This window comes from Pristiophorus japonicus, unplaced genomic scaffold (genome assembly GCF_044704955.1).
Source record: "Pristiophorus japonicus isolate sPriJap1 unplaced genomic scaffold, sPriJap1.hap1 HAP1_SCAFFOLD_942, whole genome shotgun sequence".
Lineage (NCBI taxonomy): Eukaryota > Metazoa > Chordata > Chondrichthyes > Pristiophoridae > Pristiophorus > Pristiophorus japonicus.
In genome coordinates this window covers 50,542-62,665 of record NW_027254871.1, presented here as the reverse complement: position 1 = coordinate 62,665, position 12,124 = coordinate 50,542, and positions in this window count along the sequence as shown.

Genomic DNA, 12,124 nt, shown 5'->3' with positions numbered 1-12,124 from the left:
GCATTGGTTAACCCCAGACCCCAGCACTGGTCAGTCCCAGACCCCAGCACTGGTTAACCCCAGACCCCAGCACTGGTCAGTCCCAGACCCCAGCACTGGTCAGTCCCAGCGCCCCAGCACTGGTCAGTCCCAGACCCCAGCACTGGTCAGTCCCAGCGCCCCAGCACTGGTCAGTCCCAGACCCCAGCACTGGTCAGTCCCCAGACCCCAGCACTGGTCAGTCCCAGACCCCAGCACTGGTCAACCCCAGACCCCAGCATTGGTTAACCCCAGACCCCAGTACTGGTCAGTCCCAGACCCCAGCACTGGTCAGTCCCAGACCCCAGCACTGGTCAACCCCAGACCCCAGCACTGGTCAGTCCCAGACCCCAGCACTGGTCAGTCCCAGACCCCAGCACTGGTCAGTCCCCAGACCCCAGCACTGGTCAGTCCCCAGACCCCAGCACTGGTCAGTCCCAGACCCCAGCATTGGTTAACCCCAGACCCCAGCACTGGTCAGTCCCAGACCCCAACACTGGTTAACCCCAGACCCCAGCACTGGTCAGTCCCAGACCCCAGCACTGGTCAGTCCCAGCACCCCAGCACTGGTCAGTCCCAGACCCCAGCACTGGTCAGTCCCAGCGCCCCAGCACTGGTCAGTCCCAGACCCCAGCACTGGTCAGTCCCCAGACCCCAGCACTGGTCAGTCCCAGACCCCAGCACTGGTCAACCCCAGACCCCAGCACTGGTCAGTCCCAGACCCCAGCACTGGTCAACCCCAGACCCCAGCACTGGTCAGTCCCTGACCCCATCACTGGTCAGTCCCCAGACCTCAGCACTGGTCAACCCCAGACCCCAGCACTGGTCAGTCCCCAGACCCCAGCACTGGTCAGTCCCAGACCCCAGCACTGGTCAACCCCAGACCCCAGCACTGGTCAGTCCAAGACCCCAGCACTGGTCAGTCCCAGACCCCAGCACTGGTCAGTCCCAGACCCCAGCACTGGTCAACCCCAGACCCCAGCAATGGTCAACCCCAGACCCCAGCACTGGTCAGTCCCAGACACCAGCACTGGTCAGTCCCAGACCCCAGCACTGTTCAGTCCCAGACACCAGCACTGGTCAGTCCCCAGACCCCAGCACTGTTCAGTCCCAGACCCAAGCACTGGTCAGTCCCCAGACCCCAGCACTGGTCAGTCCCAGACCCCAGCACTGGTCAGTCCCAGACCCCAGCACTGGTCAGTCCCAGACCCCAGCACTGGTCAGTCCCAGACCCCAGCACTGGTCAGTTCCAGACCCCAGCACTGGCAGTCCCAGACCCCAGCACTGGTCAGTCCCAGACCCCAGCACTGGTCAACCCCAGACCCCAGCACTGGTCAGTCCCCAGACCCCAGCACTGGTCAGTCCCCAGACCCCAGCACTGGTCAACCCCAGACCCCAGCACTGGTCAGTCCCAGACCCCAGCACTGGTCCATCCCCAGACCCCAGCACTGGTCAATCCCCAGACCCCAGCACTGGTCAACCCCAGACCCCAGCAATGGTCAGTCCCCAGACCCCAGCACTGGTCAGTCTCAGACCCCTGCACTGGTCGGTCCTCAGACCCCAGCACTGGTCAACCCCAGATCCCAGCACTGGTCAACCCCAGACCCCAGCAATGGTCAGTCCCAGACCCCAGCACTGATCAGTCCCAGACCCCAGCACTGGTCAACCCCAGACCCCAGCAATGGTCAGCCCCAGACCCCAACACTGGTCAACCCCAGACCCCAGCAATGGTCAGTCCCCAGACCCCAGCAATGGTCAACCCCAGACCCCTGCAATGGTAAACCCCAGACCCCAGCACTGGTCAGTCCCCAGAACCCAGCACTGATCAGTCCCAGACCCCAGCACTGGTCAGTCCCAGACCCCAGCACTGGTCAGTTCCAGACCCCAGCACTGGTCAGTCCCAGACCCCAGCACTGGTCAGTCCCAGACCCCAACACTGGTCAGTCCCAGAACCCAGCACTGGTCAGTCCCAGACCCCAGCACTGCTCAGTCCCAGACCCCAGCACTGGTCAGTTCACAGACCCCAGCACTGGTCAGTCCCCAGACCCCAGCACTGGTCAGTCCCAGACCCCAACACTGGTCAGTCCCCAGACCCCAGCACTGGTCCATCCCCAGACCCCAGCACTGGTCAGTCCCCAGACCCCAGCACTGGTCAGTCCCAGACCCCAGCACTGGTCAGTTCCAGACCCCAGCACTGGTCAGTCCCAGACCCCAGCACTGGTCAGTCCCAGACCCCAACACTGGTCAGTCCCAGACCCCAGCACTGGTCAGTCCCAGACCCCAGCACTGGTCAGTCCAAGACCCCAGCACTGGTCAGTCCCCAGACCCCAGCAATGGTCAGTCCCAGACCCCAGCACTGGTCAACCCCAGACCCCAGCACTGGTCCATCCCCAGACCCCAGCACTGGTCAGTCCCCAGCACCAGCACTGGTCAGTCCCAGACCCCAGCACTGGTCAGTTCCAGACCCCAACACTGGTCAGTCCCAGACCCCAGCACTGGTCAGTCCCAGACCCCAGCACTGGTCAACCCCAGACCCCAGCACTGGTCAGTCCCAGACCCCAGCACTGGTCAGTCCCCAGACCCCAGCACTGGTCAGTCCCCAGACCCCAGCAATGGTCAGTCCCAGACCCCAGCACTGGTCAACCCCAGACCCCAGCACTGGTCAGTCCCCAGACCCCAGCACTGGTCAGTCCCCAGAACCCAGCAATGGTCAACCCCAGACCCCAGCATTGGTTAACCCCAGACCCCAGCACTGGTCAGTCCCCAGACCCCAGCACTGGTCAGTCCCCAGACCCCAGCAATGGTCAACCCCAGACCCCAGCATTGGTTAACCCCAGACCCCAGCACTGGTATGCTCCTGAAACCTGGAACTGATGATTCAGTGAGATGTAATGAGAAAGTTTGGCTGTTAATCTGTCTGTGAGTGACACGGTGGAGTTTGCTCCTCTGTTGGCAGATGTTGAGCCCCGCACTGTCGGAGGGGCAGTACTGAGGGAGCGCCGCACTGTCGGAGGGGCGGTACTGAGGGAGCGTCACACTGTCGGAGGGGCAGTACTGAGGGAGCGCCACACTGTCGGAGGGGCAGTACTGAGGGAGTGTCACACTGTCGGAGGGGCAGTACTGAGGGAGCGCCGCACTGTCGGAGGGGCGGTACTGAGGGAGCGCCGCACTGTCGGAGGGGCGGTACTGAGGGAGCGCCGCACTGTCGGAGGGGCAGTACTGAGGGAGCGCCGCACTGTCGGAGGGGCAGTACTGAGGGAGCGCCGCACTGTCGGAGGGTCAGTACTGAGGGAGCGCCGCACTGTCGGAGGGGCAGTACTGAGGGAGCGCCGCACTGTCGGAGGGGCGGTACTGAGGGAGCACCGCACTGTCGGAGGGGCAGTACTGAGGGAGTGCCGCACTGTCGGAGGGGCGGTACTGAGGGAGCGCCGCACTGTCGGAGGGGCAGTACTGAGGGAGCGCCGCACTGTCGGAGGGGCGGTACTGAGGGAGTGGTCAGTTCCATTTGTTGTAACCTCAACTGCTTGATGGGAGCAGGTTAGGTGCAAGTTCTCAGCCAGCACTGAGATAGGAACCTGATGTGCTAAACTGTACATCCAAAGGGATGGAAATCGTGGAATCTCACCTACCCTGGAGGGTAAACGACCAGTTTGCAGAGTCACGCCTCACTCTGCCAGCCGATGACTGACTCCGATGATCCATGGAACCCCCCTGGAAAAATCCAAACAGGACTCGTGAAACGCTAGCTCACTTCTCCAATAACCAAACCTTTATCAAAGGGCGGACGTACTGTGTCCAGTTCGTGGGCCTCACACATTAGGAAGGACATCAAGCCCTTAAAGGGTGTGCCAGACCAGAACGGCCAAAATGGTCACAGGGAGGGGAGACCTCAGTTAAAAAGAAAGAAAGACTTACATTTAGATAGCGCCTTTCACGACCACTGCACGTCTCAAAGCGCTTTGCAGCCAATGAAGTCCCTTTGGAGTGCGCTCACTGTTGCATTGTGGGAAACGCCAATTTGCGCACAGCAAGCTCCCACACACAGCGATGTGATAATGACCCAGATCATCTATTACGTTGATTGAGGGATAAATATTGGCCCCAGGACACCAGGGAGAACTCTCCCTGCTCTTTCAAATACTGGCCCGTGGGATCTTTTATGTCCACCCGAGAGGGCAGACAGGGCCTCCATTTAATGTCTCATCTGAAAGACGGCACCTCCGACAGTGCGGCGCTCCCTCAGTACCGCCCCTCCGACAGTGCGGCGCTCCCTCAGTACCGCGCTCCCTCAGTACCGCCCCTCCGACAGTGCGGCGCTCCCTCAGTACCGCCCCTCCGACAGTGCGGCGCTCCCTCAGTACCGCCCCTCCGACAGCGCGGGCCTCCCTCAGTACTGCCCCTCCGACAGTGCAGCGCTCCATCAGTACCGCCCCTCCGACAGTGCGGCACTCCCTCAGTACTGCCCCTCCGACAGTACGGGGCTCCCTCAGTACCGCCCCTCCGACAGTGCGGCACTCCCTCAGTACCGCCCCTCCGACAGTGCGGCGCTCCCTCAGTACCGCCCCTCCGACAGTGCGGCACTCCCTCAGTACCGCCCCTCCGACAGTGCGGCACTCCCTCAGTACTGCCCCTCCGACAGTGCGGGGCTCCCTCAGTACTGCCCCTCCGACAGTGCGGCGCTCCCTCAGCACCGCCCCTCCGACAGTGCGGCGCTCCCTCAGTACCGCCCCTCCGACAGTGCGGCGCTCCCTCAGTACCGCCCCTCCGACAGTGCGGCGCTCCCTCAGTACCGCCCCTCCGACAGTGCGGCACTCCCTCAGTACCGCCCCTCCGACAGTGCGGCGCTCCCTCAGTACCGCCCCTCCGACAGTGCGGCGCTCCCTCAGTACCGCCCCTCCGACAGTGCGGCACTCCCTCAGTACCGCCCCTCCGACAGTGCGGCGCTCCCTCAGTACTGCCCCTCCGACAGTGCGGGGCTCCCTCAGTACTGCCCCTCCGACAGTGCGGCGCTCCCTCAGTACTGCCCCTCCGACAGTGCGGCGCTCCCTCAGTACTGCCCCTCCGACAGTGCGGCGCTCCCTCTCCTGCTAGGATAGACCCTCCCTGCCACATCCTTCCCTCCAGTCTCCTGCAGAGCCACCCCATGTCGCCCGAATCTGCTGCTAACCTTTCTCCTGTCACGCGGACGGCCACGTTGCGGGTGAGGAGGGGAGTTGAAAAAGGCAGAATGCTCTCACCTGGGAGGGCTGGCCTGGCCAGGTGCAGGCCAGGTACAGGAGCAGGTACAGCGACAGCACAGGAGTCTCCATGGGCTGCCGAGGGTTCTCTCCGACTCTGCAGCAACAGCAGCATGCTGACACAGGCAGCACACATTACATCGCGAGAGGGCGCCCCCAGGCCCTTAACTCCAACCTCGCCGAGCCCAGGCATCTACCGAACCGGCAGATCCGGGCAACCCGGGCACCTCCGCGTATCACCAAACCACGCCTTCCAGAACCCCAGGGCCTCGGAAACGTGGGGGGCGGGAATCCAGGAGCTCCAGCGATCAACTGGATCCCAGAGGTTACAGGTTGGGGAACCCAAGAGATCCCAGGGACGGTTTTCAGATCCCTGCATGGTCCTCGCCCCCTCCCGATCTCTGCAACCCCCTCCAAGGAGGGGTGTCGGGGCTGGAGGGGGTTACAGAGATAGGGAGGGGTGTAGGGGCTGGAGGGGGTTACAGAGATAGGGAGGGGTGTAGGGGCTGGAGGAGCTTACAGAGATAGGGAGGGGTGTATGGGCTGGAGGAGCTTACAGAGATAGGAAGGTGTGTAGGGGCTGGAGGAGCTTACAGAGATAGGGAGGGGTGTATGGGCTGGAGGAACTTACAGAGATAGGGAGGGGTGTAGGGGCTGGAGGAGGTTACAGAGATAGGGAGGGTGTAGGGGCTGGAGCAGGTTACAGAGATAGGGAGGGGTGTAGGGGCTGGAGGGGGTTACAGAGATAGGGAGGGGTGTAGGGGCTGGAGGAGGTTACAGAGATAGGGAGGGGTGTAGGGGCTTGAGGGGGTTACAGAGATAGGGAGGGGTATAGGGGCTGGAGATGGGGTTACAGAGAGAGGGAGGGGTGCAGGGGCTGGAGGGGGGGTTACAGAGAGAGGGAGGGGTGTAGGGGCTGGAGGAGGTTACAGAGAGAGGGAGGGGTGCAGGGGCTGGAGGAGGTTACAGAGATAGGGAGGGGTGTAGGGGCTGGAGATGGGGTTACAGAGATAGGGAGGGGTATAGGGGCTGGAGATTGGGTTACAGAGAGAGGGAGGGGTGCAGGGGCTGGAGGAGGTTACAGAGATAGGGAGGGGTGTAGGGGCTGGAGATGGGGTTACAGAGATAGGGAGGGGTGTAGGGGCTGGAGATGGGGTTACAGAGAGAGGGAGGGGTGCAGGGGCTGGAGGGGGGGTTACAGAGAGAGGGAGGGGTGTAGGGGCTGGAGGGGGTTACAGAGATAGGGAGGGGTGTAGGGGCTGGAGTGGGGGGGGTTTACAGAGATAGGGAGGGGTGTAGGGGCTGGAGATGGGGTTACAGAGAGAGGGAGGGGTGCAGGGGCTGGAGGGGGTGTTACAGAGATAGGGAGGGGTATAGGGGCTGGAGGAGGTGATAGAGATAGGGAGGGGTGTAGGGGCTTGAGGGGGTTACAGAGATAGGGAGGGGTATAGGGGCTGGAGATGGGGTTACAGAGAGAGGGAGGGGTGTAGGGGCTGGAGCAGGTTACAGAGATAGGGAGGGGTGTAGGGGCTGGAGTGGGGGGGGGTTTACAGAGATAGGGAGGGGTGCAGGGGCTGGAGGGGGGGTTACAGAGAGAGGCACAGGGGGGTAGGGAAGAGACACAGATAGCCCAAGTTGCTAAGTAATGCGAAATGTCACTGAAAAAATTAAACTGACAGCAAAAGGTCAGAGGGGAAAGTCACAGAAGGCTGGGGAATTCCAGTTAACCCTTTGCTGGATCGTCAGTCTAGCAGGGGCTCGAAGCGGCCGGCATCAGCAAGTGTAAAGGCCAAGCGACGGAAAGGTTCGTGTCACTGGCTGGGAGCCTGCCCCTGTCTGTATATTTCTGTTGTCACACGCACCTTCACAGTCGCTGAACAGGAGAAGTTCTCTCAACAATCGTTCATGCACACAACGCGCTCCTGGCCAGCCTCCCACCTTCCCCCCCTCCCTCAACTTCAGCTCGTCTGAAACTCGTCTGCCCCGTGTCCTAACTCGCACCCAGTCCCACTCACCCATCACCCCCTGTGCTCACTGCCCCGTGTCCTAACTCACACCGAGTCCCACTCACCCATCACCCCCTGTGCTCACTGCCCCGTGTCCTAACTCGCACTGAGTCCCACTCACCCATCACCCCCTGTGCTCACTGACCCGTGTCCTAACTCGCACCGAGTCCCGCTCACCCATCACCCCCTGTGCTCACTGACCCGTGTCCTAACTCGCACCGAGTCCCGCTCACCCATCACCCCCTGTGCTCACTGACCGGTGTCCTAACTCGCACCGAGTCCCGCTCACCCATCACCCCCTGTGCTCACTGCCCCGTGTCCTAACTCACACCGAGTCCCACTCACCCATCACCCCCTGTGCTCACTGACCCGTGTCCTAACTCGCACCGAGTCCCACTCACCCATCACCCGCTGTGCTCACTGCCCCGTGTCCTAACTCACACCCAGTCCCACTCACCCATCACCCCCTGTGCTCACTGCCCCGTGTCCTAACTTACACCGAGTCCCACTCACCCATCACCCGCTGTGCTCACTGCCCCGTGTCCTAACTCACACCCAGTCCCACTCACCCATCACCCCCTGTGCTCACTGACCCGTGTCCTAACTCGCACCGAGTCCCGCTCACCCATCACCCCCTGTGCTCACTGCCCCCGTGTCCTAACTCGCACCCAGTCCCGCTCACCCATCACCCCCTGTGCTCACTGCCCCGTGTCCTAACTCACACCGAGTCCCGCTCACCCATCACCCCCTGTGCTCACTGCCCCGTGTCATAACTCGCACCGAGTCCCGCTCACCCATCACCCCCTGTGCTCACTGCCCCGTGTCCTAACTCTCACCGAGTCCCACTCACCCATCACCCCCTGTGCTCACTGACCTACATTGGTTCCCGGTCCAGCAACGCATCGATTTCAAAATTCTCTTCAAATCCCTCCATGGCTCTCACCCCTCCCTATCTCTGTAACCTCCTCCAGCCCCTACACCCCTCCCTATCTCTGTAACCTCCTCCAGCCCCTACACCCCTCCCTATCTCTGTAACCCCTTCCAGCCCCTACACCCCTCCCTATCTCTGTAACCTCCTCCAGCCCCTACACCCCTCCCTATCTCTGTAACCTCCTGCAGCCCCTACAGCCCTCCCTATCTCTGTAACCTCCTCCAGCCCCTACACCCCTCCCTATCTCTGTATCCTCCTGCAGCCCCTACAGCCCTCCCTATCTCTGTAACCTCCTCCAGCCCCTACACCCCTCCCTATCTCTGTAACCTCCTGCAGCCCCTACAGCCCTCCCTATCTGTGTAACCTCCTCCAGCCCCTACACTCCTCCCTATCTCTGTAACCTCCTCCAGTCCCTACACCCCTCCCTATCTCTGTAACCTCCTCCAGCCCCTACACCCCTCCCTATCTCTGTTACCTCCTCCAGCCCCTACACCCCTCCCTATCTCTGTAATCCCCTCCAGCCCCTACACCCCTTCCTATCTCTGTAACCTCCTCCAGCCCCTACACCCCACCCTATCTCTGTAACCTGCTCCAGCCCCTACACCCCTCCCTATCTCTGTAACCTGCTCCAGCCCCTACACCCCTCCCTATCGCTGTAACCTGCTCCAGCCCCCTACACCCCTCCCTATCGCTGTAACCTGCTCCAGCCCCCCGAGATCTCTGCGCTCCTCCGATTCTGCCCTCTTGCGCATCGCTCGATTTCCACCATCGGTGGCTGTGCCTTCAGCCGCCTGGGCCCCAAGCTCTGGAACTCCCTCCCTAAACCTCTCCGCCTCTCTACCTCTCTTTCGTCCTTTGAAAGTGCCTCTTGTCCCAAATAATCGCTGCTGTGAAGCACCTTGGGACATTTTACTACGTGAATGGTGCTATATAAACGCCAGTGGTTGCCTGTCGGTGAGATCTGGAGTACTGCGCACAGTTCTGGTCTCCTTATCGAAGGAGGGACATACTTGCCTTGGAGGCAGTACAACGAAGGTTCACCAGACTGATTCCTGCGGTGAGAGATGTGATATATTCACAGAGCACAGCACGCACAGCTTTATATAATGGCAGACAGCCTCTCAGAAGTTCCGGAAGCTTCTGGTCAGCTGACGCATTTATTCACCTTTAGTTGCAGTAACACAGTGCGTCCACAGGGTGGAGCTACAGACATTACACTTCTCCCTCCTTAATGAAGAAGTTATTGTAACAAATAATCATACATAACTTGCACGGTTATACATAACAAAGGAGATGGAGTTATTTTGCCATATTTACAAATTTAACTTCACTACTTGTTTTCTGTTTCGAAGAGGATACCTTCGCTCTCGAACAGAACCTTCCAAACATGGTGTCGAATCGAAACTCATTCGAGGCTGATCCTGAGGAAAGTTTTTCCTCCACGGGATTTCCCCCATTTTCACGTGAACTCACTCCAGCTTCAGACTGTTTGTTTTCCTGACTCGGACTCGGACTTAAATTCTGATTTTCTCTGGGATTTGTTTCCAGTGCACTGGATGTAGGATATGCTCATCATCATCATCGTCATAGGCAGTCCCTCGAAGCGAGGATGACTTGTTTCCACGCCAAAAAAGGGAGTGAGTTCACAGGTGTTTCAATATTCCGGATCCCGAACTACATCCTGAAGGGTGGGAGATGCCTGTGGGTGGATTTTTTTAACGCGGGGTGACCGTTGCACACCAGCCACCACACGGGGCTTGACAGAGCGAGGTCTGGGTCCAGGGGCAAGGGTCAACCAGGACGACTGGAGACCAGCTCTGCTGCACGGACCCAGTGCGCCCACATATCGCACACAGTGTGGGCTGGGCCCCGTGCTGCCCCCTGGGCCCTCGGCTCTCCTGGGCCCCCCCGAACTCACGCTTCTCCTGGGCCCCCGGTCACTTCCCTCGACGGACTCTCGCCGCTCCTTCGCCCCGACCTCGCTGTGCCCTGCCGATGGTCTCGTGGGCCGGGACCGCACCGATTTCCAGGCCGAGCCGACGCACGCTGCTCCCGGCTGGCTAACTGCACACTGCGAGCTATCTGCGCACGGTGTGTGAGCTGGCCGATTGGCTGTCAGTGAGCTGCCTGCTGCGGGTCCCTGTTCCGTACTCTGTGGCTGGTTGCTCCAGCTCTGTACTGATCCCCTCATCGGACCCTGTTCATGGTTCCAGGCCCTCTCTCGAAACTTGTGCTGGGGGTTTTTTTTTTGTCAATCTGGAATTTGCTGCTGTTCCACTTTTCGAAAGATAGAAATATGTCCAGGCACGTAGCAAAAGCGGTCAATCAGTAAGGGACACGAGTTAAAATTAGGCAGATATAATTAAGAACTTGCATTACTATATCATCATCATCGGCAGTCCCTCGGGATCGAGGAAGACTTGCTTCCACTCTTAACACGAGTCCTCAGGTGGCTGAACAGCCCAATACGGGAGCCACAGTCCCTGTCACAGGGTGGGACAGTCAGTGGTTGAGGGAAGGGGAGGGTGGGACTGGTTTGCCGCACGCTCCTTCCGCTGCCTGCGCTTGGTTTCTGCACGCTCTCGGCGACGAGACTCGAGGTGCTCAGCGCCCCTCCCGGATGCACTTCCTCCACTTAGGGCGGACTGGTCTTTGGGCCCAGGGACTCCCAGGTGTCGGTGGGCGTTGTTGCACTTTATCAGGGAGGCTTTGAGGGTGGTCCCTTGTAACGTTTCCTCTGCCCACCTTTGGCTCGTTTGCCCGTGAAGGAGTTCCGAGTAGAGCGCTTGCTTTGGGGAGTCTCGTGTCGGGGGGACATGCGGACAATGTGGCCCTGCCCAGCGGAGCTGGTCGAGTGTGGTCAGTGCTTCGATGCTGGGGATGTTGGGCCTGGTCGAGGACGCTAACGTTGGTGCGTCTGTCCTCCCGGGGGATTTGTAGGATCTTGCGGAGACAGCGTTGGTGGTATTTCTCCAGCGACTTGAGGTGTCTACTGTACACGGTCCATGTCTCTGAGCCATACAGGAGGCGGGTATCACTACAGCCCTGTAGACCATGAGCTTGGTGGTAGATTTGAGGGCCTGGTCTTCAAACACTCTTTTCCTCAGGAGGCCGAAGGCTGCACTGGCGCACTGGAGGCGGTGTTGGACCTCGTCGCCAATGTCTGCCCTTGTTGATAAGAGGCTCCTGAGGTATGGGAAATGGTCCACGTTGTCCAAGGCCGCGCCGTGGATCTTGACGTAATGCCTTTCACAACAACAGGATGTCCCAAAGAGATATGCTACCGGTGTATGAAAACTCTCTGATAAGTCAGAAATAATTGAATCATTCCGACCTTCAACCACTTCTATGTCTGTGGGTAAAATATGATCAACGTGAACAAAACTTAACCTGTCCATTATCATGCGCCATTCGAGAAAGCTGTGTGTGCTGTGCTCTGTGAACTTATCACAAGACGGATGTTCCCATGCGGGGAGATTGAGTAGAAAGGGCCTGTACTCTCGGGAGTTTAGAACAATGAGGGGATCTCATTAAAACATACAAGATTGTGAGGGGGTTTGACAGGGTAGATGCAGGGAGGATGTTTCCCCCCCGGGCTGGGGAGCCTCGAACCAGGGGGGTCACACAGTCTCAGGATAAGGGGTCGGCCATTTAGGACGGGAGATGAGGAGGAATTTCTTCTGGTGAATCTGTGGAATTCTCTGCCCCAGAGAGCTGTGGGGGGCTGGGTCACTGAATATATTTAAGGCGGAGATAGACAGATTTTTGAGCGATAAGGGAGTGAAGGGGCGGGCGGGGAAGTGGAGCTGAGTCCATGATTGGATCAGCCATGATCGTATTGAATGGCGGAGCAGGCTCGAGGGGCCGAATGGCCGACTCCTGCTGCGATTTCTTATGTTCTTACGTTCTAACCCAGCCACCCCGAAACACGG